The sequence below is a fragment of the Callithrix jacchus genome, chromosome 1 (assembly GCF_049354715.1).
Source record: "Callithrix jacchus isolate 240 chromosome 1, calJac240_pri, whole genome shotgun sequence".
NCBI classification, from domain to species: Eukaryota; Metazoa; Chordata; class Mammalia; order Primates; family Cebidae; genus Callithrix; species Callithrix jacchus.
Window position 1 is genome coordinate 110,112,876 of NC_133502.1, and position 27,140 is coordinate 110,140,015.

At 38.5% G+C, this 27,140-nt stretch overlaps 1 long non-coding RNA gene across 2 annotated transcripts in view; it reads left to right on the top strand.

Annotated features, from left to right (window-relative positions):
* The window catches only part of LOC103793037 (uncharacterized), an 89,392-nt gene that overhangs the window by 53,647 nt on the left and 8,605 nt on the right, over nt 1-27,140 (top strand). The gene's annotated exons all lie outside the window — the stretch shown is intronic.

Here is a 27,140-nt window from a genome sequence, read left to right on the forward strand (position 1 = left end):
AGCTTCTCAAAGGATGAGAGCCTAATTCTTATCTGCTTAATTGCTTTAAGTTGTGTAGGGAGCCAAATTTTAATTAAAACCAGAAATTACACAAATTGCCATCCAATAAAAGATTTTGTTTGCTTTTTTTTTTTTTTAAAAAAAAATCATGCTTCCTAAATTTTATAAACAGGTGATTACGTGCCTTTCTTTATTTCTCTCTAAGGCTAGATCATCTCATCATTTGTAAGAAAATTTGCCAGAAACTATGATTGAACATAATAGTCAACCCCAAGTTGTCAGCAGTAATTCTCATCTGCCAAAGGAAGCATGAATTTCTTAAAAACATTTTCTGGTAAAAAATATTTTAATGGAGAAATTGTAACTTATACAAGTAGCATGTATATTAAAGAGCCCAAAAATCACAATGTCTTCAACAGTTTCACCAAAAATACAGAAGAGTTCTTAAAGTGAGGTTTTCTGGTCAGTTCTAAATAAAGCCAAACGAATAACATCAAAATATATTTTTCTGCAAAGCTCTTTTTTGAGGAGGTTCAAATGCAGTTCAAGAGTGATGTGGCTACATTTAATGTGGTTTTGAACTTCAGTAATTTTAAGTGGTGTGGTATAAAACATTGTTAAAGTATCTATATATTTTTAAATGATTGATTTCCCCTTTACAAAAATATTCAAGGACTATATAATATAAAGCTGACTAGCTGAATAAATTATAAGCTGTGCTTTTGCTGTTTCTATTAGGAGGTGGCAATATTGATGGCAAATAGATGCATCATCCTTTGTCAGATCTATTGTAACTTAGTTTTGAACTATGCATTTTAGAAATAAGTGAGGTTTTCAGGAATGTATCATTCACATTAATGCAACTGCCCTGAATCTGGCTTTCTGTTGCTCTATCTTCATAGGAGAAAAAATTTTTAAGCTCTGACACATGGACATGTTATATACTACATAACATAACACAATAACGTAATATGTAAATGTGCACATATTATGTTGCATATTACATTTTTCTTGGCCAATAATACTTAAATTCCCGGCTGAACATTAGAGTCACCTGGAGAGTTATTTACAAGTCATATTTTGTCATAAGTATAATTATATTTTATTCAGTAATTTTTGAATGTTTTCAAATCTTAAATTTTCACAGATCAAATTTTAAAAGGTACAAAGGTTTATGCTGATGAAAAATCTGTCTCCCACTCCTATCTGCCAACAAGTTATTCCCTTCAGAGACAAAACCAATACTATCAACCACTTGTGTAATCTTCCAGAAATATTTCATGCATATATAAGCAAATACATCTGTAAGCAAATATGTATGTATTTGCTTATATACATATGTATACATACATTATATACATACATATGTATATGTACGCAAATACGTATGTTCATCCTTTTTTAACAGCACTTGTGAAGTATGATAATACCTCATGGATTTTTTTGCTTAATAAAATGTCTTGAAAATTGGCCCCTATCCATACATATCCAAAAAGAAGTTCTGCATTTTTGTCTGCAGATGTATATATGAATGTTTGTATTGTATGGATGCATCATAGATTGTTTAGTTTACTTGAAAAGTTTTTAAAAATACATGTCCCTGGGACCTCTCACAGACATACAGAATCAAAGTCTGTGGGTCACAGTCTGGGCATATGTATTTTTAACAAGCTCCCAGGTGACTGTTATCCAACCAGCCCCACGTATTTCAGCAGATTGGTTTTGGGGACTCACCTTTCTAGCTTATCTATTCTGAATATCACTCTTTTCAGCTGAGTGGTTCAGAGGCTAGAAAGCGCACAGGTTACATTTTCTGGGAGGAACCTGACTCATTGTTAGTACATATTTCTGAGTGAGAAGGACGTAATCTTTATAGTTTGATTTATAGAACTTTTTTCAGAGAAAAATGATAATTCTTCCTGTAGATTGCTGCCTGTGTAGTTAAGCAATGTATTGATTTACCCTGAGTTACACTTAGCTGAAATGATTCTCAGCAAGCCTCAACCTCTGCCTTATAGAACTCCCCTCAGCAACCTCATCTCCCCTGACACTTGGCAGTTCTCAAAAAGGTACCAGAACACGGGAATAATAATGGCTGAAATTTCTGTAATATGGAAAGGCCACTGTGGAGATTCTATCAGATCCTCATTGGAAATGGACTCACACAACCTTTGGAGAAAAACTGATTTTGATTCTCCAAGAAGGCTGTGAAAATCTCCTAGGTCATCAGTATATTCATTCAGTCAAGAGAAATATGGCTTATTTTTATCAAATGCTGATACAGTTGTATCTTCTCTCATTTTGCTCTTACTAGTATATAACATTTTCCCCCCTCCTAGAAGCTTGTGGTTTAGGACAGAAATTGTCCCATGAAGTCTTCCTTAAAGACCCTAATCATGGAATTTAATAATAATGACTATGTGTTTTGGGTCAGCATTTTGGGTAGATGTGGATTTGCAACCACACACTTTGCCTAAGAAAATGTAAAAATAGTTAAAACAAAAATACACAATTATGGCCATTTTGATTTGGGGTAAGTTTAAAACGTGATTCTAATTACATAAGTTGGATCCCTTCTTCCTATCCAACCCTAAACTGAAACATTTATTCTTTAATTTGCTTCCCTTCTGATTTTATCAGGCGAATCAATAAAAAGGCTAAAGTAAAATGGTTCATAGCTGAATTTTCCTGAAAGCCTTGCAAAAAGATTAAGAGCTCTGCTCTAATTGATACATTGTTTTTGTTTGAGCAATTTGAAAAAATGAATCAATTGCTTAAAACAACTGCAATAAAAGATGTAGTGTTCGTCGTTGCTTTGGATGCTAATGGCGACGGATTCTCAGGATCTCAGTCAATGATAGTGACCTTTGAGTTGGATCTTATAAAAGCAGGAAAGGAACTATAACATATATTGATTACATTCACATATGACAATTATATAAGAATATAATCATATGTCTCCATTTTACAGATGAAGAGATTGGGGCAAAATAACCGTAAGGTGAAATAACTCATCCAAATCACACATCTGGTGAATGGAATAGCTAGCTCTGGAAGCTAGTTCTAATTCCAAATACTATGCTTTTTCCACTAAATCATGTTTGCCATTTGGACAAATTATATAATTCAGAGACACATTTACAAGGGAAAATAGTCAACATATTTAAATAAAAACTTTTCAATATTTTATTATGAATCTCCAAACTGGGTAATTGAGGTGATTCAATTTCCTAGGGAAGTATTTCCTTGGCTGAATGGATAATTATGAAACCAATTGTGCAATCTGATCATTCAAATCACGTGTTATTGAGGAGAGGGACTATTTCTACATATAGTACCATACATAAATTGGGCATCATTGAATTTAATGTTTGAATAGTTTGAGCTATAACTGAGTATTACAGCTTCTTGAAGGAGATTCCAAATGAAAAAGTGATTTATACTTTTATTGTTGCTAATAAGTAGTTAGTCCTATAGTACATTTAATTAAACATTTATAAATGTCTAGATTTAAGTCTTGGCTTAAACTGTAAGTCACTGACATATCATACAGTGCTATGGTTCTTCTGTAACAACACTACACAGAAATAAATCAGCTTCAATAAGATTCCATTTTTTTTTTAAGGAGACTACTTACCTATTTTGGACCTCTCTAAGTTCTAGAATGTCGATGGAGGGTTTACCTAGATTAGGTGTCTATACCAAATCACACATTAGACTTTCATTCAAACAAGAAAGGCAATTGTTTTTGAAGGCCTGAACCCACAGCATTTAATGAGAGCAATCTAAGTTAGTCACAAATATATTTGTACACTTATATGTACATATGCATACATATATATACATACACACGCATGTATTACACTGTGGTTATTCATATCATCTTCCAGCTCTTAGTTGGGCCAATGAAACACCTATGCTGTGGTCTGCTCTGGATTCTTCTATATTTTCCTACCCTTATTTTTTAATATCTCACCTTCTTGCTTTAACTGAATGAGATTTCAGGGTCCTTATTTTCATTACCTATTGATGTATTTATAAATAGTTCCCTCTGAGTACAGCATTGTTAAAATTTGCAATATTTTAATATACTTAAATATATAGGGTCTAATATAAACACTCGTATTCAACTTCTGGCTTCATCAAATTTAATATTTTGCTTCATTTTCTTTCATTATAAAATTACACATTACAGATACATTTGATGTTGCAGCTCCCTTAACCTCCCCATCAATCCCATTCTCCTTCCTCTTCTGACATGTGACAGCCACGATCCTGAATTTGGTGTCTGTCATTCTCAAACATGTTTTAATTTGCTTACTTAAAATATTTGTATTTATAGGCAATATATAGGACTCCTGATAAACATGTCAGGTTGAACACATGCAATTATTTTCAATCTCTTCTGAAACCTGGTTAAAAGTGCTATATGGGCATAATCACACAGAGAAACAAAACAATTCCTGCTTTATGCTCATTTGAAGGTGGGTATATGTGACAGAGAGGTTCATATATTATCCATATAGGAAAAAGGAGGCTAAATTATCCCTTTAATCGAGAATGCAAAAACTTTCCCAGATTTCTAGCTGACTTTTGCCTTTGTGTTATTGGTGAAAACTGAGTGACATGACCACCACAAGCTGCAATAGTTCTAAGATAGCAACTATTTTGCCTTTCTACCTTCAAAGCACAGTTGGCAAGGGAGACAGGGGTTCTGCCTGTGTTGATTAGCCAAACTGTTGGGTTTGCTATAGGGCCCGAATGGATTGGAAATATCAGTTGGGCTTTAGCAGAGCTACCTTAGGTGAATTACATAAAATGCAATGTGCTTGCTTTGCTTTTTAACACCATCTTTAGCTCAGATTTCCTCAAAGTATTCTGCTTAAAATAAGGATTCAGTAGGATGTTTTTATTTGACCATGGCATAATGTGGTCAAATAAGCTTGAAAAATTAGAGTTGACTACTACATTGTTAAAATATAATCATACAATATTAAGCTATATGTAAATTCTCTCTGTCTCAAAATTCCAACTTCCAATGTATTCCTTGGCAGACAGTTATGGCTCCTTATTGATTTTTTTCATTTTTTTTTTAGTTCATAAATGTTAAATTTTATATGAAATTATAGTATTCAGGTATCTTAAGTCCAATTTCTGTTCTTTTATTCCAATTCCTTCAAGTAATATAAATACAAAACATAATTTTATTATTTGAGATTAAACTTATAGGACTTTTAAATCTTATTTTCTTCCAACTATTTTTTATTTTTGACATTTAAATTAGATTTTAACTTATCAAAGTAATACATGCACATAGTTTATGAAATCAAATAATCCCAAAATATTTGTAACAAAGCCAGTAGCTCTGTGGCTCAAGCCCCGCCTCCAGGAGCACTATCCTCATATTTATTCATCTCTGTATTGATCAATGATAGGTGTAGGGGCCAAATGAAAACTTCCCATTCACCCTTTAAAGGTTTTCTGAAAAAGCAGCTTGCAAACGGCAGATTAATCGGAGAAAAGGCATAGAAATATATTTAATGCATATACATGAGAGCCTTCAAAATGAAGACCCAAAGATAAAGGAGGAAATTGTCCAGTTTTACTTAGGTTCAACAAAGTATGGACAGCATTTAGAAAAGACGATTAAATATGATTGGACAAAAAGAATATGATCTAATGCAAATAGGCTGAATAGGGAAACCCAGCAAGGCCTGTTCATCTAGATTCTTCTCGGCCTCTCAGCACACATTCCTTTTCTGGGTACAGGGCAGGACCCTCTCTGGAATAAGTATCTTATGATCTACAATCAAACAAGGCAGGTTAGATGGCCAGTTTTTACACAGAAAGGCGGAGGGAATGTTCACGTAATATTTTTAGATTTTATAGCTGGCTTTGGTGAAGAGAGGTTCTGGTTTCTATGACCCACCTTGAGGAAGAGGGATTCTAGTTGCTATAGCTAGCCTCAGGGGAAAGTGGGACTGGGAGACAGGAGGGCAGGAGAAGGTCAGAGAAAAACTTCGCTTCTGAGGCTGCTTTTGAAGCCTTCATTTTGGCGTATTGTTTTCTGAGCACCCACATTGGCATGTATCATTATATTTTCCCCTTTTTTCTTCAACTCTTATTTTTATCTTCTGTTTAAGAAACTTTTAAACATTTATAACAGTAACAGAAATCATAAAAAAAAAATCATAAAATTAACCCTCATGTACTTGTCACCAAAATTTCACAATTACTAACACTTGGCCAATTTTGTTGCCTTGAAATCCTCACCCATTTTCTCCTCTCCTGGCTTATTTATTTTTCCACTTTAAAAAATGTCATTAAAGTAGAATATACATAAAGAAATATGCACATATCAAACTGCTCACTGAACTTTTACAGAGAACACATCTGTAAAGCCAGTCGGTAGAGCAAGAACTGGAACATTAGGGGCCGCTGAGTCCTCACTCATGACCCATTCCAGTCACTCTCCTTCCAAGGGGAACCACTTTCCTGACCTCTAATGGCATAGATTAATTCCTTCTGGTTGTGTATATTATTATATAAATGGAATTATATAGTTAGTACATTTTTGGCCTGAATTCTTTCATTCAGTATTCCCTTCCTCCCTCCCTCCCTCCTTTCTTTCTTTTCTTTCTTTTGAGTTTTGCTCTTGTTGCCCAGGCTGGAGTGCAATGGGCATGATCTTGCTTCAGTGCAACCTCCACTTCCTGGGTTGAAGTGATTCACCTGCCTCAGCCTTTCGAATAGCTGAGATTATAGGCATGTGCCACCACACCCAGCTTATTTTGTATTTTTAGTAGAGATGGGGTTTCTCCGTGTTGGTCAGGCTGGTCTCGAACTCCCAACCTCAGGTGATCCACCCACCTTGGCCTCTCAAAGTGCTGGGATTACAGGCTCAATCCACCGTACTCAGCCTTATTTCTTAATATCTATATTGAATATCTATTTTCTATAGATATTCGGTCTTTTGGTTATCTGCTGGAAGTTGTTCTTTCTCATTACTGTTTAGTATAGCATTATGTAAATCCACCATGGTTTATTTACTCATTCTACTGTTGGGCATTTCAATAAGATCCACTATGTAGCTATTTCAAATTGCATGGCTATGGACAAGGTAAAACATGTTTTTTAGTGATCATATATTTACAATTCTGTTGGATATATACCTATAAGGGAAATTACTGAGTCATAGAGTATGTATACATTTAGCTACAGTACATACTTCCAGAGAGTTTTCTAAACTTATCTAAATATATATTTCCTCCAGTGGTATATAGGAGTTCAACATTCTGGTATTTTTTGCTTTCTATTTTAGCTATTCTGATGGGATTGCAGTTTATCTTATTATGGTTTTAATTTGAACTCTGTAAACTAATGAAGTTTAACACTTTTTCATACTGTGTATTGGCCATTTGGACACTTACTTCTTTTCTGAAATTTCTGGTAAAGTCTTCTGTCAAGATTACTTGTCCTGTAGATATTCTTTAAGTACTGTGGATATGAGCTCATTTTGAGATATACATATTGCAAATATCTACCCCCACAGTGTAGGTTGCCTTTTCATCTCCACAATGATAGCTTTTGATGAACAGAAGTTTCAAATTTTAAAACAGTACCATTATTCATTTTTTTAAAATTGGTTAGTGTTTTCCATATGCTGTTTAAGAAGTCTTTGCCTACTTTAGTGTCATCCATGTAATCCCCTGCTCTATTATAAACTCTTTATTGTTTTACCTTTCACATTTAGAACTTCAGTCTACCCAAAACTGAATGTTGTTTATGGTGTGTACCAGGTAGGTGTGAAGATTCACTTTATATATATATATGTGTGTGTGTGTGTGTGTGCATATATTCACACACATACCAAAGAGACCCAACATTATTTATTGAAAGAAATTTCTTTCTCCACTCTATTATTAAGAATCACCTTTGTCATAAGCCAGCTGACTATATGTATGTGTGTTTCTTTCTGAAATTGTCTCTTTTCTGTTGGTTCGTTCTTATTCAAATACCACAGTCTTAGTCACTGTGGCTTTATATAGGTATCTGGAATTGTAAGCCCTCCAGCTTTCTCCTTTTTAAAGATTGCCTTGGCTTTTTTGGTTCAAAGAATTTTCATATTAACTTTATAATTAGCTTTAGTTGTCTAAAATAATAGTAATAGCCTACTGACATTTTGATTAGGATTGAATTGAGTATGTCATTTGGAAATAATAGACCTCTTTACAAGATTGAGTCTTCTGATCTATGTACATCCATATTGCTGTTTAAGTCATTTTTTTTAACATACTAAAATGTGACAGTGTTCTTACCCTTTATGGCAAGAGCTTGTTGAGCCCTGTTTTAGAATTCTTTCCCTACCTTTAAATCATGAAGATATATTTTTCTTAAAGCTTAACTGTTTTGTCTTTCATGTTTTTGTTTCAGAGTAGACCTGACATTGACTTTTGTGAACAGTGAAGATTTGGGGCTCTGGGTTTTTTTTTGTTTTTAACTTTATTAGACACTCAAATGTGGGATATGCTTTTAGTGTTTCTTTTACCATGAATTTTCCCTCATTCCCTTTGCTACTGGAACTCCTACTAATTGAATGTTGGATCTCCTAAACGAATTCACTTATTCCTTTTAATATTCTCTATCTTTGTGTTTTTCTGGATTATATTTATTGTGTGTATTTTTTCTTTTTTCTAACTTTGTATATTTATTTTTTAACTTTTCTTTTAGGTTCAGGAGTACATGTGCAGTTTTGTTATATAGGTAAATTTTATGTCACAAGGGTTTGGTGTGTACAATATTTCATCACCCAGGTAATAAGCATAATACCCTACAGGTAGTTTTCTGATTCTCTCTCTCCTCCCAAACTCCACCCTCACGTAGGCACCAGTGTCTGTTGTTCCCTTCTTTGTGTCCATGTGTACTCACTGTTTAGCTCCTGCTTATAAGTGAGAACATGTGGTATTTGGTTTTCTGTTCCTGAGTTATCTCTTGTAGGATAATGACCTTCAGTTCCATCCATGTTACTGCAAAAGACATGATCTTGTTCTTTTTTATGGTTGTATAGTATTTTATGGTATATATGTACCATCCAGTCTACTATTGATAGGCATTTAGATTGACTCCATGACTTTGCTATTGTGAATAGTGCTGCGATGAACATACATGTGCATGTGTATTTACAGTAGAATGATTTATATTTCTTTGTGTATATGCCCAATAATAGGATTGCTGGGTCAGATGGTATTTCTGTTTTTTTAATATATTATTTATTTCACTTTAGGTGCATACTATATCTGGCATTTCTCCTCATGTTATCCCTCCCCACCCCCTATTGTCTCTCCCGTACCCCCCCCAACTGTTTCCTGTGTGTGATGCTCCTCTCCCTGAGTCCACATGTTCAACACCCACCTATGAGTGAGAACATATGGTGCTTGGCTTTCTGTTCTTGGGTCAGTTTGCTGAGAATGATGATTTTCAGATTCAGGGCACAAACTCATCATTTTTTAGGGCTGCATAGTATTCCATGGTGTATATGTACCACATTTTCTTTTTTCAGTCTATCATTGATGGGCATTTGGGTTAGTTCCAGGTCTTTGCTATTGTACACAGGGCTGCAATGAACATATGTGTGCATGTGTCTTTATAGTAGAATGATTTATAGGTCTTTGGGTATTAACTTCTTTGAGAAACCAGCACACTGCTTTCCACAATGGCTTAACTAATTTACATTTCCACCTGCAGTGTATAAGTGTTCCTTTTTTCTGCAAACTCACTGACATATGTTATTTTTTGACTTTTTAGTAATAGCCATTCTGACTGATGTGACATGGTAATCTCATTGTGGTTTCAATTTGCATTTCTCTTATGATTAATGATCTGCATTTTTTCATACGCTTGTTGGCAACATGTATGCCTTCTTTTGGAAAGTGTCTGTTTGGAAAGTCTGTTCATGTCCTTTGCCCACTTTTTAATGCAGTTGTTTGTCATTTGCTTGTTAATTTGTTTAAGTTCCTTGCAGATTCTGGGTATTAGCTCTTCGTCAAATACATAGTTTGCAAATATTATCTCCCATTCTGCAGGTTGTCTGTTTACTCTGTTGACAGTTTCTTTAGCTGTATAGAGATTCTTTAGTTTAATTATGACCCATTTGTCGATTTTTGTTTTGTTGCAATTGCTTTTGGCATCTTCATTATGAAATATTTGCCAGGGCCTATGTCTAGAATGATATATTCCTTAGGTTATCCTCCAGGGTTTTTATAGTTGTAGGTTTGACGTTTAAGTCTTTAATCTATCTGAGTTGATTTTTGTACATCACAAAGGAGAGTCCAGCTTCAACCTTCTGTAAATGATTAGCGAATTATCCCAGCACCATTTATGGAGTAGGGAGTCCTTCCCCCATTGCTTGTTTTTGTTGACTTGGTCAAAGATAAAATTGTTGTAGGTAGCACTATTTCTGGGCTCTCTACTCTGTTCCATTGGTCTTTGTGTCTGTTTTTGTACCAGTAATAGGCTGTTTTAGTTACTGTATCCTTGTAGTATAATTTAAAGGTTGGTAAAGTGATGCTTCCAGCTTTGTTCATTTTCTTAGCATTGCCTTAGCTATTAGAGCTCCTTTTTGTTTCCATTTGAATTTGAAATAGATTTTTCTAATTCTGTGAAGAATGTCATTGGTAGTTTGATGGAAATAGCATTGAATCTGTAAATTGCTTTGGGCAGTATGGCCATTTTAATGATATTGATTTCCTATCCATAAGAGTGGAATTTTTTTCATTTGTTTGTGTCATCTCTGATTTCTTTAAGCAGGGTTTTATAATTCTCATAGAAATCTTTTACCTCCCTCATTAGCTGTATTTCTAGGTGATTTCTTCTTTTTTGTGGCTATTACGAATGAGCTTATATTCTTGATTTGGCTCTCAGCTTGGATGTTGTTGGTTTATAAAAAGGTTACTGATTTTTGTACATTGATTTTGTATCCTTGAAGCTTTGCTGAAGTTCTTTATCAGATCTAGGAGCTTTTGGGCAAAGACTATGGGGTTTTCTAGGTATGGAATGGTATCATCTACAAACAGATAACTTGGCTTCCTCTCTTCCTATTTGGATTCCTTTTCTTTCTCTTGTCTGATTGCTCTGGCTAGGACTTCCAGTAGTATGTTGAAAAGGAGTGGTGAGAGTGAACATCCTTGCGTTGTTCTGGTTTTCAAGGGTGATGCTTTCAACTTGTGCCTATTCAGTATGAAGCTTCAGAGATAATAAAGAATATACTATAGGACTGATATTGGGAAGCCCGACCCAGTGACACAGGTGAGTAAGTCTCCACGTAGTTCCCAATTCTGAGGGGGTGGAGCCCTTCAGAACCTGCCGTGGGAAGGAGTCTGGCATGCTTATCCAGCTGGGACAGATGGACACATCTCCCAGCTGTTCCCTGTACAGAAGGGATAGCTACAGAGCTATGGCAGAGAGGGAGTAGAACTAAGACAGAGTCCCTGCAGGATCTCTTGTGAGGTAGAAGTCATCAAGCCTGTCCCACTGGTTGAGACAGACAAATCTCTCAGAAGATCTCTGTCTTTGGGACAGCTTCCTGACTGCACTGAGAGGGGCTAGATCTTATATTCTGCCCCTTTAGGATCTGCTGAGATAAAGGCTGAAAAGCCTGTCATAAAGCCTGAGATGGGCAAGTCTCCCAGAATTTCTATGCATGGACCAGATAACTCCCAGGCTGCAACAGAGAAGGACTGGAGTCAAGACTAGGCCCCTTCAGAATCTAATGTGGGAGATAGCCCAGCAAGCTAGTCTCAGTGGCACAGATGGGTGAGTTTCTTTCTGGGTCCTCATGTGAGCAGTAGTTATCTAGGACCACAGCTGAGGGAGACTGGAGCTGAGTTACAGGGTAATTTTTGGATTCACTGACAAGACCAATGTTGGCAGGCTAATAAGTCTGTCTGCCAAGGAACTGGTGTGTGATTCCTCCTGGGTCCTTCAGCAGATGGCTTTGGTAGCAGGCTCAAGGCCAGATGGGATTGTAGCAAAGCCATCTGGGTAATGAGACCATTTCTGGGTTTGAACCTGCGAGCAGAATCAGTGGGTCTTCCACCTGGGTGCAAGTCTGCACTCTCAGAACAATTCTCCTATGTCTTGAGCACCTCTGCGGTTTCATAATCACATACTTGAATTCCAAGGCTCTCATAAAGAGACTTTTGTCTGTAGATGGGTAGAAAATTCTTGTTGTGAAGGCCTATGAGCAGATGACCTCCTTTTTTTTTCTTCTTCTAAAATAAAAAGGGATATATTTGCAGAACATGCAAGTTTGTTACATAGGTATACATGTGTGTGGTTTGCTGCACCTATTGACCAATCCGCTTAAGTTCCCTCCCGTCATCCTCCACTCCCCAAAGGGCCCTGGTGTGTTTTGTTCCCCTCTATGTGCCCATGTGTTACCTTGTATTTTGATATCTTGTTGATGTCACCTCCTAGCACTCTTTTTGTTATCCGTTTCTCTGTTGACAGGTATTTGGCTATCATGAATAAAGCTGTTCTAAACATTCTGGTGTGTCTTTTTGTATACACGCAGTTTCATTACTTTTCAGTAAATACTAAAACATTGACTTGTTTCACAGTGTTGCTGTGTGCTTAACTTCATGAGAAACTGCCAGAGTAATTTCAAAAATGATCATACAATTGTTTACTCCCACCAACAAAAAAATAATTGAGGGTAGTTCACTTACTCACCAACAATAGGAACAGTCAGTTTATTTAATTTTATCCATTTTTATTGTGAAGGTTAATTTTATATGCCAACTTGACTGGGCCATGGAATGCCCAGATATTTGGTTAACATTATTTTTATGTATGTCTGCGAGGGTATTTCTAGATGAGATTAACAATTGAATTGGTGGACTGAGTAAAAGAGATTTCCATCTCTCAAAAAGATCCTAATGGGTCTTCATATGGTTTGAATGTCCTGCCAAAATATTATGTTGAATTGTAATTCCCAATGTTGGAGGAAGGGGCAGGTGGGAAGTGTTAGGATCATGAGGGTGGATCCCTCAGGAATGACTTGAGCCATTCATCCATTTGATGATAAGTGAGCCCCACTCTAAGTTCACAGAAGATCTGGTTGTTTAAACACGTGTGACACCCACCCACCCCAACTCTCACTCACTCTGTCTTGCTTCTACTCCCACATGCTCTCTTTTTGCCTTCTGCCATGATTGTGAATTTCCTGAGGTCTCCCCAGAAGCCAATGCTGGTTATATACTTCCTGTACAGTTGCAAAATCATGAGCCAATTCAACCTCTTTTCTTATAAGTTACCCAGTGTTAGGTATTTCTTTTGTCTTTCTTTCTTTTTTGACTAAGTCTCACTCTGTTGCCAGGCTGGAGTGCAGTGGCACAATCTCAGCTCACTGAAACCTCCACCTTCTGGGTTCAGGCAATTCTCCTGCCTTAGCCTCCCGGGTAGCTTTTTGTATTTTACTAGAGATGGGGTTTTACCATGTTGGACAGGACGATCTTGATCTCCTGACCTCTGATCCACCTGCCTTGGCCTCCCAAAGTGCTGGGATTACAGGCTTGAGCCATCGTGCCCAACCAGGTATTTCTTTATAGCAATGCAAAAATGGCCTAATACAGAAAATTGGTACTGAGAGTGGGCCACTGCTATAAAGATATCTAAAAATGCAGAAGCAGCTTTGGAACTAGATAACAGGTAGAGGTTGGGAGAGTTTGAAAGGCTCAGAAGAAGACAGGAAGATAAGGGAAAGCTTGTAACTTCTTAGAGACTGATTAAATGGTCGTGACCAAAATGCTAATAGAGTGATACAGTTAGTGAAGGACAGGCTGACAAGGTCTTCAATGGAAATCAGGAATTTAGTAAAAACTGGAGCAAAGTTCACATATGTTATGCCTTAGCAAAGAGCTTGGCTGGATTGTGTCCATGCCCTAGGTATATATGGAAGCTTGAACTAGAGAGTGATGATTTAAGGTATCTGGTGAAAGAAATTACTAAGCAGCAAAGTGTTCAAGATGTGGCGTGGCTGCTTCTAACAGCCTACACCCAGATGGGGGATCAAAGAAATCATTCAGAACTTATGTTTAAAAGTGAAGCAGAGTGTGAAAGTATGGAAAATTTGTAACCTGGCCATGTGGTAGTAAAGAAAAGCCCAAGGAGAAAATCCAAGATAGCCCTTTAGGAGCAGCTCAGGATTGCAGCTCCCAGTGAAAGTGCAGAGGATGAGTGGACGCCGCATTTCTGGACAGATCTTTATTGTCCACAGACCAGGAGATTCCCAGGCAGAGGAGCCCCACAGGTTGCCAGTGCAGCTGTTTTGGCCAGCATGGCTGTTTCGGCCAGCGCAGCTATTGTGCCTGTGCTGCGGCATGGCGGCTCTCCATACAAAATACACTGCTCTGGTTGCCCTTTTAAGCTGGCAATTGGAGCTCCAGGAAGGCAGATTAGCCCATTCATCTGATTAAATGGGACTGAAACAGAAAGTCAGGCCAGGAGATTCCTGGGCAGCGCCATTGTTTCAGCTGGTACAGTGCATCACTGCACGGGAAATCACACAGATCCCGGCATCCTTTCAGCAGGTGACTGAAACACCTGGGAGAGAGTCAACCGTTCAACTTAAAAGGAAAAGGCTCTGAGACAGGGAGCCAGGTGATCAGGCTGGGCGGGTCTCATGCCCACAAAAACAAACAAGCAAACAAAAAACAGCAATTGGAAACACTCAGGGTTGAGAGTTACATGGAAAGCATGGCTAAACCCGGGATGGTCCAGCTCTGTGGGGGAGGGATGTCCACCATTACCGAGGCACTCCACCCCTACGGAGGTAGTCCGCCATTTCTGACACAGCCTGCAGTTGCCGAGGCAACCCACCATGAGAGAGAGTTGGCCATTACAGAGGTGGGCCACCATTGCTGATGCAGTTCTAACCACACCTATATAAACAGGACTGCAGGGGAGTTCACAGGGCAGCAGGGCAGGGCCCACAGAAGCTCAGTAAAGCCTCTTCAGGCAGACAGTGACTAGGCTGCCTCCTTGTTGGGTAGGGCAGCCCTGAAAAAAAAAAAGTCAGGAGCACAATGGATACTCACAAATAAAGCCCTAACTCCCTGGGACAGAGCACCTGTGGAAAAAAAGGGGGTTTATGAGTTCTGCTGCAGCAGACTTAAACATACCTGCCTAGCAGCTCTGAATGAACGATGGAGCTCACAGCTCAGCACTCAAGCTCCTATAAAGAACAGACTGTCTCCTCAAGCAGCCCGCTGACCCCCATATATCCAAAGAGTCACCTCACAAAGGACTGATCAGACTGACAGTTGTGGGCATCTTTCTGAAACAAAGAAAGCAGAAGAAGAAACTGGTAGCAACCCTTACTGTTCTGCAGCTGCTGCAGGTGATCCCCAGGCAAGCAGGGTCTGGAGTGGACCTCAGCAGTCCTACAGCAGAGGGGCCAGATGGTTAGAAGGAAAACTAAGAAACAGAAATAACTTCATCATCCACTCAGAGACCCAATATGAAAATCAGCAACTAAACAGATGACAGGTGGATAAATCCACAAAGATGGAAAGAAACCAGTGCAAAAAGGAGGAAAACACCCGAAACTGGAACACCTTGCCTCCTACAAGGGATCACAACTCCTCACCAGCAAGGGAACAAAGCTGGATGGAGAATGAGTGTGATGAAATGACAGAATCAGACTTCAGAAGGTGGGTAATGAGAAACTTCTGTGAGCTAAAAGAACATGTTGTAACTCAATGCAAAGAAACTAGGAACCTTGAAAAAAGATTTGATGAAATGATAATAAGAATGGACAACTTATAGAGGAATATGAGTGAATTGATGGAGCTGAAAAACACAACACGAGAACTTCGTGAAGAATGCACAAGTTTCAACAGCCGAATTGACCAAGCAGAAGAAAGAATATCAGAGGTCGAAGATCAGTTCAATGAAATAAAAAGAGAAGGCAAGATTAGAGAAAAAAGAACAAAAAGAATGAACAAAGTCTCCAAGAAATGTGGGACTATGTGAAGAGACCTAATCTACATTTGATAGGTATACCTGAATGACGAAGAGAATGAGTCCAAGCTGGAAAATACTCTTCAGGATATTATCCAGGAAAACTTCCCCAACCTAGCAAGGCAGGCCAATATCCAAGTCCAGGAAATACAGAGAACACCACAAAGATATTCCGCAAGAAGAGCAACCCCAAGGCACATAATCATCAGATTCACCAGGGTTGAAATGAAGGAGAAAATGCTAAGGGCAGACAGAGAGAAAGGTCGGGTCACCCACAAAGGGAAGCCCATCAGACTCACAGCAGATCTCTTGGCAGAAACCCTACAAACCTGAAGAGAGTGGGGGCCAATATTCAACATCCTTAAAGAAAAGAACTTTCAACCCAGAATTTCATATCCAGCCAACTAAGCTTTGTAAGTGAAGGAAAAATAAAATCCTTTGTGAACAAGCAACTCCTCAGAGATTTTGTCACCACCAGGCCTGCTTTACAAGAGCTCCTGAAAGAGGCACTACACATAGAAAGGAACAACCAGTACCAGCCACTCCAAAAACATACCAAATGCTAAACAGCATCAACAAAATGAAGAATCTGCATCAACTATTGGGCAAAGAAGCCAACTAGAATCAAAATGGCAGTATCAAATTCACACATAACAATATTAACCCTAAATATATATGGGCTAAATGCACCAATCAAATGACACAGACTAGGAAATTGGATGAAAAGCCAAAACCCATTGGTGTGCTGTATCCAGGAAACCCATCTCACATGCAAGGATACACAAAGGCTCAAAATAAAGGGATGGAGGAAGATTTACTAAGCAAATGGAGAGCAAAAAAAAAAAAAAGCAGGAGTTGCAATTCTCGTCTCTGATAAAATAGACTTTAAAGGAACAAAGATCAAAAGAGACAAAGAAGGACATTACATAATGGTAAAAGGATTGATACAACAAGAAGAGCTAATGATCCTAAATATATATGGACCCAATACAGGAGCCGCCAGAAACATAAGGCAAGTTCTTAATGACTTACAAAGAGACTTAGACTCCCACACATTAATAGTGGAAGATTTTAACACTCCACTGTCAATATTAGACAGATCAACCAGACAGAAAATTAACAAGGATATCCAGGACTTGAACTCAGACCTGGAACAAGCAAACCTGATAGACATTTACAGAACTCTCCAGCCCAAATCCACAGAATATACATTCTTCTCAGCACCACATCACACCTAGTCTAAAAGTGAACATAGAATTGGAAGTAAATCCCTCCTCAACAAATGCAAAAGAACGGAAATCATAACAAACAGTCTCTCAGACCACAGTGCAATCAAATTAGAACTCAGAATTCGGAAACTAACTCAGAACCACACAGCTTCATGGAAACTGAACAACTGGCTCTTGAATGTCAACTAGATAAACAAGGAACTGAAGGCAGAAATAAAGAAGTTCTTCAAAACCAATGAGAATGAAGACACAGCATACCAGAATCTCTGGAACACATTTAAAGCAGTCTCTAGAGGCAAATATATAGCAATAAGTGCCCACATGAGAAGAGTGGAAAGATCGAAAATTGACACCCTATCGTCAAAATTGAAAGAGCCCGAGGAGCAAGATCAAAAAAACTCAAAACCTAGCAGAAGACAAGAAATAACTAAGATCAGAGCAGAACTGAAGGAGATAGAGACACGAAAAACCCTTAAAAAAAATCAATAAATCCAGGAGCTGGTTTTCCCAATAGATCAACAAAATAGACAGACCACTAGCCAGATTAATAAAAAAGAAAAGAGAGAATAACCAAATAGATGCAATAAAAAACGATAAAGGGGAAATCACCACAGATTCCACAGAAATTCAAACCATCATCAGAGAATATTACAAACAACTCTATGCACATAAACTAGTAAACCTGGAAGAAATGGATAAATTTCTGGACACTTTTATCCTCCCAAGCCTAAACCAGGAAGAAGTCAAAACCATGAATAGACCAATAACAAGATCAGAAGTTGAGGCAGCAATTAAGAGCCTACCACACAAAAAAAGCCCAGGTCCAGATGGGTTCACAGCCGAATTCTACCAGACACAGAAAGAGGAGCTGGTACCATTCCTTCTGAAACTATTCCAAATAATCCAAAAAGAGGGAATCCTTCCCATATCATTTTATGAGACCAGAAAAGAAAACCTCAAGCTAATATCCATGATGGACATAGACGCAAAAATCTTCAATAAAATACTGGCAAACTGATTGCAACAGCACATCAAAAAGCTTATCCACCATGATCAAGTAGGATTCATCCTGGGGATGCAAGGCTGGTTCAACATATGCAAGTGTCTAATCGTAATTCACCACATAAACAGTACCAAAAACAAAAACCACATGATTATCTCAATTGACGCAGAGAAGGCCTTTAACAAAATTCAACAGCTCTTTATGCTAAAAACCCTCAATAAACTTGGTATTAATGGAATGTATCTCAAAATAATAAAAGCTATTTACAACAGACCAACAGCCAATATCATACTGAATGGGCAAAAACTGGAAGCATTCCCTTTGAAATCTGGCACTAGACAAGGATGCCCTCTCTCACCACTCCTATTCAATATAGTACTGGAAGTTCTAGCCAGAGCAATCAGGCAAGAAAAAGAAATAAAGGGTATTCAAATAGGAAAGGTGGAAGCCAAATTGTCTCTATTTGCAGACGACATGATAGTATATCTAGAACACCCCATTGTCTCAGCCCAAAAACTCCTGAAACTGATAAGGAACTTCAGCAAAGTCTCAGGATACAAAATCAATGTGCAAAAATCACAAGCATTCCTATACACCAATAACAGACTGAAAGAGAGCCAAATCAAGAACGAACTGCCATTCACAATTGCTACAAAGAGAATAAAATACCCAGGAATACAACTAACAAGGAACATAAGGGACCTCTTCAAGGAGAAGTACAAACCACTGCTCATTGAAGTAAGAGAGGACACAAACAGATGGAGATACAGTCCATGTTCATGGTTAGGAAGAATTAATATCGTGAAAATGGCCATACTGCCTAAAGTAATTTACAGATTCAATACTATCCCCATCAAGCTACCAATAACCTTCTTCACATAACTGGAAAAAACCACCTTAAACTTCATATGGAACCAAAAGAGAACCCGCATAGCCAAGTCAATTCTAAGTAAAAAGAACACAGCAGGAGGCATCACACTACTGGACTTCAAACTATACTACAAGGCTACAGTAATCAAAACAGCATGGTACTGGTACCAAAACAAAGATATAGACCAATGGAACAGAACAGAGGCATCAGAGGCAACACAACATATCTACAACCATACGATCTTTGACAAACCTGACAAAAACAAGTAATGGGGAAAGGATCCCCTGTTTAATAAATGGTGTTGGGAAAACTGGCTAGCTATGTGCAGAAAGCAGAAACTGGACCCCTTCCTGACACCTTATACTAAAATTAACTCCAGATGGATTAAAGATTTAAAACATAAGACCTAACACTATAAAAACCCTAGAAGAAAATCTAGGCAAAACCATTCAGGACATAGGACTAGGCAAGGACTTCATGACCGAAACACCAAAAGCATTGGCAACAAAAGCCAAACTAGACAAATGGGACCTAATCAAACTCCACAGCTTCTGCACAACAAAAGAAACAGTCACTAGAGTGAATTGGCAACCAACAGATGGGAAGAAATGTTTGCAGTTTACCCATCTGACAAAGGGCTGATATCCAGAATTTACAAAGAACTAAAACAGATACACAAGAAAAAAACAAGCCCATTCAAAAGTGGGCAAAGGATATGGATGGACACTTTATGAAAGAAGACATATATGAGGCCAACAAACATATGAAAAAATGCACATCATCACTGGTCATTAGAGAAATGCAAATCAAAACTACATTGAGATACAATCTCACGCCAGTTAGAATGGCAATCATTAAAAAATCTGGAGACAGATGTTGGAGAGGATGTGGAGAAATAGGAACACTTTTGCACTGCTGGTGGGAGTATAAATTAGTTCAACCATTGTGGACGATGGTGTGGCAATTCCTCAAGGACCTAGAAATAGAAATTCCATTTGACCCAGCAATCCCATTACTGGGTATATATCCAAAGGACTATATATTGTTCTACTATAAGGACACATGCACACAAATGTTCATTGCAGCACTGTTTACAATAGCAAAGACCTGGAATCAACCCAAATGCCCATCGATGATAGACTGGACAGTGAAAATGTGGCACATATACACCATGGAATATTATGCAGCAATCAAAAATGATGAGTTCATGTGCTTTGTAGGGAGATGGATGAACCTGGAGAATATCATTCTCAGCAAACTGACACAAGAACAGAAAATGAAATACTGCATGTTCTCACTCATAGGCGGGTGTTGAACAATGAGAACACATGGACACAGGGAGGGGAGCACTACACACTGGGGTCTGTTGGGGGGAATAGGGGAGAGACAGTGTGGGGTGGGGAGATGGGGAGGGATAGCATAGGGAGAAATGCCAGATATAGGTGAAGGGGAGGAAGGCAGCAAATCACACTGCCACGTGTGTACCTATGCAACTATTTCTTGCATGTTCTTCACGTGTACCCCAAAACCTAAAATGCGATAAAGAAAGAAAAAAAAAAGAAAAGCCCATTTTCAGGAGAAGAAATTCAAGCAGGCTGCTGAGCAGCCGCTTGCTAAAGAAATTTGAATAAATAAAAAGGAAGCAAATGCTAATAGCCAAGACAATGGAAAAAAAGGCCTCAAAGGCATTTCAGAGTTCTAAAAGGCAGCCCCTCCCATCACAGGAGCTGAAGCCTAGGAGGACAGGATGGTTTTGGGCCCTCCTAGACCCAGGCTGCACTGCTTTAACAGCCTTGGGACCCTGTTCCCCATATCCTGGCCACTCCAGTTCCAGCCATGACTACAAGAGGCCCAAGTACTTCTTAGCTACCATTTTCAAAAATGCAAGCTGTAAGCCTTGATGACTTTCATATGCTGTTGAGACTTTGGGTATGTAGAGTGCAAGAATTAAGGAGGCTTGGCCTCCACCTAGATTTCAGAAAATGAACAAGAAAGCCTGGGTGTCCAGGCAGAAGCATACTGCAGGGGCAGAGCCCCTGAAGAGAACCTCTACTAGGGCAGTACTGATGAGAAATATGAGGTTGGAGCCTCTACACAGAGTTCCCACTGGGGGACTGTGAGTGGACCTGTGAGAAGGGGGCTGTCATCTTCCAAATCCAAGAATGATAGATCCACCAGCAGCTTGTATCCTGGTCCTAGAAAGGCCACAGGCACTAAACACCAGCCCATGAGAGCAGCTGTGGGGGCTATACCCTGGAAAGTCACAGAAGCAGAGATGCTCAAGGCCTTGGGAGTTTACACCTTGCTCCAGTGTGTCTTGAATGTGGGACACTGAGTCAAAGGATATTATTTTGGAGGTTTAAATTTTTAATGACTGCCCTGCTGGGTTTTGAACTTGCATGAGGCCGGTAGTCCATTTCTTTTGGTTGATTTCTCCCTTTGGGAATAAAAATATTTATCGATTGCTTATACCTTCATTGTATATTGGAAGTAATTAATTTGTTTTTATCTTACAATCTCATAGGTAGAAAGGACATGCTTTATTTCCGAGGAGACTTTGGATGTTGGACTTTTGAGTTAGTGCTGGAATGAGTTGGAGGACTGTGGGAAAGGCATGATTTATAGCTATAGTATTGCTTAGTACCGCTTTGCTCTATCCCATGGGTTTTAGTATGTGATGTTTTCATATATTTTGTTTCAGGAAAAATTTAAACTTTCTTCTTTATTTCTTCATCGACTCACTGGTCATTCAGAACCATACTTCTTACTTTCCATGCATTTCTATAGTTTTCAAAATTCCTTTTGTTATTGATTTCTAGTTTTCTTCCATTGTGATCAGAGAAGATGCTTGATATTATTTCCATTTTTCTGAACTTATTAAGACTTGTTTTGTGGTCTAACATATGGTCTCTCTTTGAGAAATATGTGTATTGTGCAGCTGCTGGATGAAATGTTCTGTAAATATCTATGAGATTCATTTGGTCTCTAGTGCTGATTAAGTCAGATGTTTCTTTTCTATCTGGATGATCTGTCCAATGCTGAAAATGGAATGTTGAAGTCTTCAAGTATTATTGTATTGGAGTCTATTTCTCTTGTTTCTAATAATATGTGCTTTTTAATATCTGCTGTGCTCCCATATATGTTATAGCCCCTTGTTTAATTGACCCATTTAGCATTATATAATGATTTTTTTTTCTGTTATAGTTCTTGTTTTGAAATCTATTTTGTCTAATATAAGTATAGCTACTCCTGTTCTTTTTTAGTTTCCATTGGCATAATATATCTTTTTCATTTTTTAATTTTTAATCTATGTAAGTCTTTATAGATGAAATGAGTTTCTTGTAGGCAACAGATTGTTAGGTCTTGTTTTTTATTTATTCAGCCACTCTATATTTTTGATTAGAGAGTTTAGTACATTTACATTAATGTTATTGATAAGTAAAGACTCACTTCTGCCATTTTATTCCTTGTTTTCTGGTTGTTTTGTGGTCTTTTCCTCCTTCTTTCCTTTCTTTCTGTCTTCCTTTTACTGAAGGTAATTTTCTCTGGTGGTATGTTTTTATTTTTTGCTTTTTTTGTGTGTGTATCTGTTGTATGTTTTTTATTTGGATGTTATCATGAGGATTGCAAATAATATCTTATAACCCATTATTTTAAACTGATCACAACTTAACACTGATTGCATAAGCAAACCAACAAGCAAGATAAAACTAATAAAAACTCTACATTTTAACTCCATTTCCTCACTTTTTAACTTTTTGTTTCTATTTATATCTTATTATTCTGTCTATGTCTTGAACAGTTAGTTGCAGTTATTATTTTTTCATGTATTTTTATTTTTATTCCTTGAGATAGGATCTTGCTTTGTCATCCAGACTGGAGTGCAGTGGCATGAACATAGCTCACTGCAACCTCAACCTCCCAGGCTCAAGTGATCCTCCTGCCTCAGCTTCCTGAGTAGCTGGGACCATAGGTGTACACCACCTTGCCTAGTTAATTTTTGTATTTTTTGTATAGGTGGGGCTTTACCATATTGGCCATGCTGGTTTTGAACTCCTGAGCTCAAGTGGTCCATCTGCCTCAGCTTCCCCAAGTGCTGGCTGGGATTACAGGCATGAGCTACCACCCCTAGCATATAGTTATTCTTTTGGTTAAATTCATCTTTTTGCCTTTCAACTCAATATATGTGGAATTATACCCCACAATTACAGTGTTATAATATTCTGTGGTTTTTCTGTGTGTTCACTATTACCAGTGAGTTTCCTACCTTCAGATAATTTCTTATTGCTCATTAACATTCTTTTCTTTCAGATTGAAAAACTCCCTTTAGCATTTCTTGTAGGACAGGTCTGGTGTTGGTGAAATCCCTCAGCTTTTGTTTGTCTGGGAAAGTCTTTATTTCCCCTTCATATTTGATGAATATTTTCACTGGATATACTATTCTAGGTTAAAAGTTTTTTCCTGCAGCACTTTAAATATGCCATGCCACTCTCTCTTAGACTGTAAGGTTTCCAGTGAGAAGTCTGCTGCTAGATGCCTTGGAGACATATTGTATGTTATTTGTTTCCTTTCTCTTGATGCTTTTAGGATCCTTCTTTTATCCTTGATGTTTGGGAGTTTGATTATGAAATGTCTTGAGGTAGTCTTACTTTGTTAAATCTGCTTGGTGCTCTATAACCTTCTTGCACTTGAATATTGATATCTTTGTCTAAGTTTAGGAAATTCTCTGTTTATATCCCTTTGAGTAAACTTTCTACCCTCACCCCCTTCTCTACCTTTTGTTTAAGGGCAATAGCTTTTATATTTGCCCTTTTGGTGCTATTTTCTAGATCTTGTCATGAGTGCTTCTTTCTTATTTTCGCTTGTTTATCTTCCTCTGACCATGTATTTTCAAATAGGCTGTCTTCAAGCTCACTAATTCTTTCTTCTACTTGATCAATTATGCTGTCAGAAGACACTGATGCATTCTTCATTATATGAGCTGCATTTTAAAGTCCTGAATTTCTGCTTGATTCATTTGAATTATTTCAATCTCTTTGCCAAATTTATCTGATAGGATCTAAATTCCTTCACTCTGCTATCTGGAATTTAATTGGACTTCCTCAAAACAGCTGTTTTGAATGATTTGTCTGAAAGGTCACATTATTTCCGTCTTCCTGGGATTGGTCCCTGGTGACTTAGTTTATGCATTTGGTGAGGTCATGTTTTCCTGCATGGGCTTGATGCTTGTGAACATTCATCCCTGCCTGGGCATTGAAGAGTTAGGTATTTACTGTAGTCTTCATGGTCTAGGCTTGTTTATACCCATCCTTCTTGGAAAGGTTTTCCAGGTATTTGAAGGGACTGGGGTATCATGATCTAATTCTTTGGTCACTGAAGCTGCATCTGGTTTAGGGGCACCCCAAGCCCAGTAGTGCTGTGGCTCTTGCAGACCTATAGACGTACCCCCTTGCTGGTCTTGAGTAAGATCTTGGAGCATTCTTTAGATCAGAACAGAGACTCTTTTTCTCCCCTTAATTTTCTCCAAACAAATGGAATCGCTCCCTCTCTCTTTTTCTCTCCCAAAGGCTCTGTAATCAGTAGATGGCAAATCCAGCCATGTCCTTCCTTTCAGGGAAGTGGAATCCCCTCAGCCCCAGATGGCTCTGAATATGCCATCCAGGAGCCAAGGCCTGGAGTCAGGAACCTCAGTAATACATTTGTAATTATATTCTACCGTGACTGAGCTGGTACCAATGCCAGAAGTCAAAGTCCTTCTCATTCTTCCCTTCCCTTTCCTCAAACAAAGGAGCCTCTCTCTATGACCACCACCACCACCATAAACTTGTGGCACAACTGCCTGGCTATCACCGAAGTTCACTGAAGGCCCAAGGACTCTTCAATCAGCTTGTAGTGAATGCTTTCAGTGCCTAGCTCTCCCTTCAGGGAAGTGGGCTTCCCTCTAGCCCAGGGCAGGCCCAGAAATACCAACTAAAAGCCAAGGCCTTGAATCAGGGACCCAAGTAACCCACTTGATGTTCTACTCCACTGTGGCTGACCTGGTACCTAAGCAGCAAGAAGAAAGTCTCCTTTACTGTTCCTTCTCCTTTCCTCAACCAGAAGGATTCTCTCTGTAGCCATCACAGCTGGGAATGTGCTGGGTTACACTTAAAGTCAGCATGGCTCTGAGGCCCCAGACTGAGCATTTCCTGGATGCTACTACTAATTATTCAAGGCCTAAGAGCTCTTTAATTAGCAGGTGATGAATTCTGCCAGTCCTTCCCTTCAAATCAGCAGGTTTCATTTTGGCCTAGGGTGTGTTTACAAATGTTGTTCAGGAGCTAGGGCTTGGAATCTGAGCCATAGGATTCTTCTGTTTTGTTCTCTTCCACCGTGACTGTGCTGGTATCCAAGTTGTAAGAGATACCTTTACACTCTCTCCTCTCCTCAAGCAAAAGGAAGGGATTTCTCCTTCAGCTGCAAACTATGCTTCCTGGGTTTAGGGAAGGGGTGAGATAGGGGCTCCTTTGGCTTCTCCAGCTAGCGTCTCGCTAGGTCACATTCATCCAAGTCCACTGTCTCTGAGCCCAGCACAGCAATAAGACTTGCCCAGGAATTGCAGTTCTTGTGGCCTAGACTGCCTTTCAAGTTTATTTAGGACCCCAGAGAGCTTCAGTCCGTGGTGGCAGCACTTGCTGGAACTCAAGCTCTGACTGCTGGGATAGATGATTCTATTGGGATTTAGCCTGGTCTACATAGTAAGACCCCATTTCTTAAAAAAAGTGAAGAGATAAAATTCGATTTAAGAGAAGGCTTATATTTCATCACTGAAGTGGGGGGATTATTTTTCCTCTTTCCTATTAAACTGAACAAAGGAAAAAATTCTCCTCTTTCTGCTGGCAGATATCTAGCAGATGATCATTTTATGATAGGCAGTGAAGCAAAGCTGAGAAATAAAGAACCTGAATCCTTGGTGACATGATTGAGTTGCTGACTCAACCAGTTCTGAAGCCTACTCATCTCTGGACTTCTCATTATATGAATTAAGAAATGTTCTTATTGTTTGGATTCAATGTCAAGGAATATCTATCCTGCACCCGTGCATTTTAAGTTATTACCGATTCACCCACTAGTAATCACAGCCAGTCTTTTTCATGGTCCACTGAGTTATGTTTTCTTCTGAATAGAGTTCTCTTTTCCCTCTTTGGCAAGGTGGCAGCAGGTCATAGCCAGACCTACTGTACTGAACATTCAAGTAGAATCAATGATCTAATAAAAGCTAGGATATGGAAGCATATATGCTCTACTACAACAAATATTTTCGTTTTTGTTTTTGTTTTTGTTTTTTTTTTTAAGACAGAGTCTCGCTCTGTTGCCCAGGCTGGAGTGCAATGGCACAATCTCAGCTCACTGCAACCTCCATCTTCCAGGTACAAGCAATTCTCCTGCCTCAGCCTCCGGAGTAGCTGGGATTACAGGTGCATGCACCACGCCCAGCTAATTATTTTTTTGTAGTTTTAGTAAAGACGAGGTTTCACCATGTAGGCCAGGCTGGTCTCAAACTCCTAACCGCAGGTGATCCACCCACTTTGTCCTTCCAAAGCACAGATTTTCCCATATGAAAATAATGTGCCTCCTAACCAGCCCAAGTAGCATAAAAGATACCAACTGATGGGTCTATGTCTACCAGCCTGGCAGATTTTATTTCATTTGGAGCCACACTGATCACTAAGGTGTACTGTTGTAAAAAATATTAGGACATATCAGAGAGGCATCTCCACCAACTTGCATCCTTCATCTCATATAATTTTGCTGGTTTGGTAGTCTACAAAGTGAAAGTCACTTTGGACTAAATCCAAGTCATCATTCTTACCAATATTTGAACTTGGAGCATGTGTTCTGGTTTAGAGCTTTGTTTTCTTTCTTTCTTTCTTTTTTTTTTTTACTAATGAAGTTAGTGGGTGTGGGTGTGGAAGATGGATGCATGATTCTCAAGGCAGGTATTCCTTTTTCTCAGATATACTTCAGATGACATATG